Raw genomic sequence first — 7,034 nt, 5'->3', positions numbered from 1 at the left:
TTTTCCCCAATGATGACCTCTTCACTTCGCTCGCTCTCCTCTCATTTCTCCTCCTACTCTGACTGCATGCTGTTAGTGTAAACACATTATAAACAAGCTGCTCCTGTAATCTCTGTGCCTGATGCAAATGGATCACCTTGCATCATTAGAGAACCGGCCCTTCGGCCCATTCTCATCCAATAAAAAGCAAAGAGTTCAGTCAAAGGCTCAAAGCACTTTTTATCCTTTTCTGTTGTGATTCAATGCCTTAGAAATTAACATTAAGATCTTGATATTAGATGTATGTCCACTCCATGGAGAGGGCTTTAGTGTAGTTTATTAAAAGATAAAAAAGAAGCCAGATTCATTTCATATTATACAATTCTTAGTGAACCTTAAAGAAAATCTGTAACAAAAAAAACTCCCCTGGGGGTACTCACCTCGGGTGGGGGAAGCCTCCAGATCCTATTGAGGCTTCCCCCGTCCTCATCGGTCCCACGGCGGCGGAGAAAATCCTTCCAGAGCGGCGGCAACGTAAATATTTACCTTTTGGCTCCAGCACAGGCGCAGTACCCGCTCCTTCCCATGGAGATAGGCAGAAATAGCCGATCTCCGTCGGGCCGCTCTACTGCACAGGCGCAAGTCTCCTGTGCCTGCGCAGTAGAGTGGACCCGACGGAGATCGGCTATTTCCGCCTATCTCTGTCAGAAGAGCTGCAACAGCGCCCCCGCTGGAGCCTGGAAAGGTAAATATTGAACAGGCAGTCGGGTCTGTCGGGCCGCTGTTCGGAGGGCTCCAGCGAGACCCCTGTGGGACAGAGGAGGAAGGGGGAAACCTCATTAGGATCCGGAGGCTTCCCCCTCCCGAGGTGAGTACTCCCCAGGGGACGTTTTTGGTTTTACAGTGTCTCTTTAAGTGAAAGTAAACTGATGATATACACAAATATATATATCCTCCAACTCCTAAAAATAACTTTTTTTTTAGATATCTAGAGTTTTATGTTGTTTTTGAAACTTAAAATAAAGTAGATGTATTTTTTTTGTTTCTGTTCAATGAAACAGTGTTTCTAAAATATATGAACTATTGACCTTTTGTATCTATCCTCTGCCAGAAAATTTGCTGTCCCATTTCTGTGCCAGAAAATTGTTTTATGGCAGTAATTCCTTATCATTGAGGGTTAATCTATAGTCCAACTGGGTCCCAAAAGGGAGAGAAACTGTCCATGCCATGATTGAATATGAATTCTCTCAGACCGAAAAAAATAAAAGGAACACAGCATAGTTATTTGTATGATTGCCACTGTACATACACATTTCTATTTTATCATGTCACATTGTCACTTAAGGTTCCTTTTAAAGGGAACCTAAACTGAGAAGGATATGGATTTGTCCTTTTGGATAATCTCCTACTCCATGTCATACCAATCAATGAAGAGTGAATTGTATATAAATCCATCTCACTTGTAAAAATATTTTAGCCTGATGAAAGAGGGTTTAGCCCTCTGAAACGCATTGCTTAGATACAATAAAAGTTTCACTTTTGTCCATACAGCAGCAGCTGTTTTTTTCCTACTTGCAGACACTTGCACTGGCAAATTGCTTAACTGCTCCCGCTGGCTGTGCCCTGCTTGTTTAGGTTCCACAGACTAGTGCAGAGCCTCCTCTGACAGTTACATCACCAAGGAGCATCTCAGCTCCTGCTCCAGCCATCTGTGATCTGATTATCTCACCTCAGCAGAGTGACGTGGAGCCAAGAGCAGCTTTAGCCATCATACACACTCTTCCCACCCACGACTGCCTGACAGTGAAGCCGCCTATAGCAGCATCACAGCACTCTGGCTAGGTGGATAATATACCAAAGCAGCAGCCTGCCAGTACAGCTCTGAAGGAAGCTATCGTCTGCATGCCTTGTGGAGGAGGACTTCTGCCAAGACTTGGTCCCGGGTCCAAGTGGGTCAATGCCTTTCTGCTTGCCACCCCATATGGGACAGTCAGCCACAGATCCAGGTGAGAATATTCCTCGGCCGGCTAGCCATTTTTATTGAATGACAACCTGAGTGTGCTCTCCCTCCACCCCTTGTTTTTCCACCCATTCCCCACATCCCACTGTCTACTGCAGATTGTATACCACCTAGAGTGGCACCCAAGAGAGCAGCACCATATGAGAACAACTACACAGACGTACACAGTATTGTCCAGATCGCTTCCTCTATCCAGCACAGGAGTTTAGGCTCCTTTCCTTTTCACAACACACACACACACACACACACACACACACACACACACACACACACACACACACACACACACACAAACACACACGGGCGCACGCACACACACACACACACACACACACACACACACACACACACACACACACACACACACACACACACACACACACACACACACACACACACACACACACACACACCTTTCCCTGCCTCCCTTTTGATTAGATTAGTGTATTGTTCTAGGTCATGATTAGAGTGCAGGATGGTTATATTACTCCTCAGACTATACTTACTATGCAATTTTACTCTTTGGGGAAAAAAAAAAAGATTATACAAATTACAGAATTTGTCTGATTTAAAATCAGCAATTGAGCTAAATTTCTCTATGCATGAAAAGCCTCCATCACAAAGTGCCTGCTAGGCTTATTTTACTCTTAAAGGTTTGTCTCAGGCCAAGTATTTATGCTCCTGTATTTTAGATCTCCGTATTTTAATCCGTCCTTTATTATTAACTAAATTGATTTTATTATGTGTTTAATGTAATTACATTCTTTTTAATATTACCAGAGAGTCATGGAAAATGACTTCAGCAGGATACCGAAAGTTGTTACTTTGAAGACAAAATGAAACATATCCACTACATGCATTTTCACTAGCACTAGCCCTCATAATCCATCAATTGGTTGATTAAACAATGTCAGCAATAGCTAATTATGCTCACAGCCGCAAAACAAGTATCGGTGAGTTTTCTTTAGCTGGCAAAGGCCAAAAGTAGGCATAAAGCACAGATGTTCCAGCCAAGGCCACATGCAAAAATCAGAACAAATTCACAGGTCAAATCAACTTTAGCGTTGAATTACAATTTTAACTTTGTTTCAGAAAAATCTATATTTTTTTTAGGCTAGCTCCAAACAATGAACAAGCTGACACACACCACAATATAAAAGATTGTTGATTACATATATCTTTTGATACCAATCTCATTATGGGTTCCATACAATTACAACAAGAAATGCACCCACAATGGGATATATATCTGGGTGGATAAACCTTGTGTAGAATCAGCAATCACTGTATGCTTTGGTGTTGTCCTTTTATTTCACCTTATTTTTTTTAATTTCCAGATCAGGAGATTCCAGGCAACAATGTAGCCCAGGGATCACCAGTGGAGTCTTCAAATTACTGGGAGTCAGGTCTTGGCAACATTTATCAACAAGGCAGAAGAAGAACCTTGTGACTCCTTGCTGCAGACGATCAGATAAAGCCAAAATATTATGAATGTACATTATGGCATGGGACACTTTGTACTTAGGTTTAAGTATTTTTATTAGTTTGAATAAGTGAGAGGCATGTAAAAGATTTCTGCCAAACATGTTGCTAATCAGATTTCAGCAATGCAGCTCAGTGTGTGATACACAGCGACATCAAAGAGCACATAGTCTTGCAGCTGCATTCCGACAACTGGAAAATAAATTCCAAGAACTCAGGCCTTGCCTCTTAAAGATGCAGATAAACGCTGTATGCAAATTTATGCATCTTAAAATCCACCAATTGAATCCTGCCAAGGCGGAATTGGATTGGTCCATTTTCAAGCTGCTTGAATTTGCATACAGCATTTGCATAATCTTGCATGAACTCTATTTCATCTCATTGACCATCTCTACTCAAGACAGATTAATGATTGTTGAAGCTAGCATATTTATAGACCTGAAATCTTGCTTGCATGACTTACAGTATATATCTCACATCTCATGAAATAGTGCTACATCTGATCTCTGTCACTGGTCTCAGAAAACGTTAAAACATTACTTGTAGGATTTTTTCATATCCTAAAAAAACCTTATTAGTTACAGACTAAGAATCTATATAGAGTCTTGGTCATTCAATCAAGAAACAGCGCTTTAAGATTTTGATCATTTGTTATAACAACTGATTTTGAATGCCCTTATCTAAAAAAAGTACTTTTTCAGCCTTTATCAAAGATACATTAAGAAGCCATTTCATCCTGAAAGTTTAAGAAAAACAGGTCCTGATCCAATTACCTTTTTCACCAAAAGTTGTCTCCTAGGCGACAGTTTACATCTTATCAATAAAAATGCCTTTTAAGCCACCAGCAAGCAGGAAAATACTCCGAATAATTGCGAGGGGACTTTTTCACCTACTTTTTGTACTTTTTTAATAGCAGAATGCAAAAGTTATTTTAAACAGAAGATAAAACTAATCTCCTAGAAGTCTCTTAAATCTAAACTCACATCGCAAATTAACACAACACACTGTTGCTTTCATTTCTGTGTGTACTACTACCACTGTGCTGTCCAATTTACGTTTAATGAATGAGGTCAGTACTGAAACATAGGGGCTGTGCATTTCTGTTACATGCAAGGCCACCCACATTGTGCAGCAACACAAGTATGTGCCTGGACCATAAGACTATTTGGTCTCCCACATTATGGGGTACACCAGTGCCGGTTGCTAGTCTGCATTTTGTACTATTGCATTACAAAAGTGAAGGATCTTCTGACTTCCTCTTTCAATGTAACCCTTATGTGGGATGGCATGGTTTCATGGGGCAAAGGATAGGGATAGGGAATGCTTACTTCCATTTTGTTCTGATTCTATGCTGATCATCAATGTGTATGGCCATGGGGTTGGTTGGAATCCCGGATATTTTTTTAACTTCAAAAATAATAGAAACGTATTATCTATAAAAATATTAAATCATTAAGTAGAAATGTACTGTTGTACTCAATTCAAAATTGAGATTGCTCATATTATAAGAATGGGGTTTGGTGCTGATTACTACTGCAATAGTGCACTTATTTCTCATGACTACCAAGCACTTGCTTTCATAGATTACTTGGCCATTTTTTGACACATTTCTCATAAAGAGTTGAACTACTAAATCACTGTTTGATTATGTCTCATCTAAACTGGCAGATCTGTGGTACCATGCAGGTGTCTATCACCATAAAATAAATTCATGACACCGCCAGACCATAAAGGTCGATTCACACCCAGTACATATTTTCAGTTTACACAGTTCTTTAACTACTGTAAATCAGAAAATGTTTCACCAAAGCCCATCCATTACACATTTTATCTAAAAACTAGCCGACCCGCGGCGTAGCATACGCTGCATAAGAGGGTAGAGGGCAGGAAGGGGGTCTTGGGCACAGCGGCAGGAGGGGGGTTGGACCCCCCCTTCAACTGGGTCCCCCATGTGTGCTCTACCTCCAGCTTAAGCTCAGCAGGAAACCCCCACCCCTCACCTGGCTCCCCCATGTGCGCTCCCCCTCATGCTTAAGCACAGTAGCAGCCGCCACTATTAGTAAGAGGCAGCGGGCGGGGATGACTCACCTCTTCCGTGTTCCATCGTGCGTTCCACTGTCGTCACTTCCTGCAATGCTGCACACTGTATTGGTGTAATTTGCCTTTTTAAAACAGAAGGAAATCTGCAATAATTCAGCTATAAGTGAACATATGTGGTTACCCACAATGCACTGCTACTAAATATACAAATGACTCCTTTTCCCCCTTGATAAGCCAAGCAAGCATCCAGAGCCACTGGTGTATAGCAAGCATACAGCTTTAAATTTCACACAGTCGTATCAAACCCACATGTGGACAGCCTGTTTCAGACTTTAGTCCTCATCTGTACATGGCAAGGATTGATATGGCTGTATGAGATAGGGCTTGGACCAGTACAACAGAGTAACCAAGCAGCTCAGGGTGACCCAAACCACTCAGAATGTATAGGGGGATAAAGGGGACCAAAAAGACCTCCTACTAAAAAAAAGCAAAGCTTGGTGTACTTTGCCTTTTTAAAACAGAAGGAAATCTGCAATAATTCAGCTATAAGTGAACATTTGTGGTTACCCACAATGCACTGCTACTAAATATGCAAATAATTCCTTTTCATCCTTAGTAAGCCAAGCAAGCATCCAGAATCACTGGTGTATAGCAAGCCTATAGCTTTAAATTTTACACAGCCATATTAAACCCACATGTGACAGCCTGTTTCAGACTTTTGGTCCTCATCTGTACATGGCAAGGATTGATATGGCTGTATGAGATAGGGCTTGGACCAGTACAACAGAGTAACCAAGCAGCTCAGGTTGACCCATATGGGGCCTCAGTGTAGTTAGCCAGGTATATGGGCCCTCAGTGTAGTTAGCCAGGTATATGGGCCCCCAGTGTTGGTTAGCCAGGTATATGGGCCCCCAGTGTAAGTTAGCCAGGTATATGGGCCCTCCAGGTATATGTACCTGCAGCGTAGGTTAGCAGGCAGGCAGAGGAGAAGAGGCGGCGAGGAGAAACTCTGGCAGGCCAATGGGATGCAGGAGAGAAGCGGCGGCGAAGAGAGAGGCAGCGCGGCCACTACGTCATGGCTGGGGGCGGCGCCGGGCACGTTACAAGAACGCACGTTGCATGGCTGCCCGTCACCACCCCCAGCCATGAAGTAGCGGCCACGCCGCCTCTCTCCTCCCTCCCTCCTCGCCTGCATCGTTATTGGCCAGCAGCTAAACACGATGAGCTGCTGGCCGCAACAAACTTTTACAAGACACGGCCGAGAGGCGCGATCTACCGGTAGATCGCAATCGACTTATTGGGCAGCCCTGGTATAGGTGGATAAAAGGGACCAAAAAGACCCTCTACTAAAAAAAATCAAAGCTTGGTGTAATTTGCCTTCTTAAAACAGAAGAAAATCTGCAATAATTCAGCTATAAGTGAAGATTTGTGATTACCCACAATACACTGCTACTAAATATGCAAATTATTCCTTTTCACCCTTGGTAAGTCAAGCAAGCCTATAGCATTAAGT

General features: G+C 42.5%; 1 long non-coding RNA gene across 1 annotated transcript; it reads left to right on the top strand.

Moving 5' to 3' along the window:
* The first annotated feature begins 1,624 nt into the window (after window positions 1-1,624).
* Window positions 1,625-3,495, top strand: LOC137522764 (uncharacterized). Its single transcript, XR_011022435.1, has 2 exons — window positions 1,625-1,985; window positions 3,337-3,495. It is a non-coding gene; the product is annotated as an uncharacterized lncRNA (long non-coding RNA).
* Window positions 3,496-7,034: the final 3,539 nt, after the last annotated feature.

The sequence above is a fragment of the Hyperolius riggenbachi genome, chromosome 6, assembly GCF_040937935.1.
Source record: "Hyperolius riggenbachi isolate aHypRig1 chromosome 6, aHypRig1.pri, whole genome shotgun sequence".
NCBI classification, from domain to species: domain Eukaryota; kingdom Metazoa; phylum Chordata; class Amphibia; order Anura; family Hyperoliidae; genus Hyperolius; species Hyperolius riggenbachi.
The sequence above is the reverse complement of the archived record's forward strand: the minus strand, read 5'-3'. Positions and strand labels throughout refer to the sequence as shown.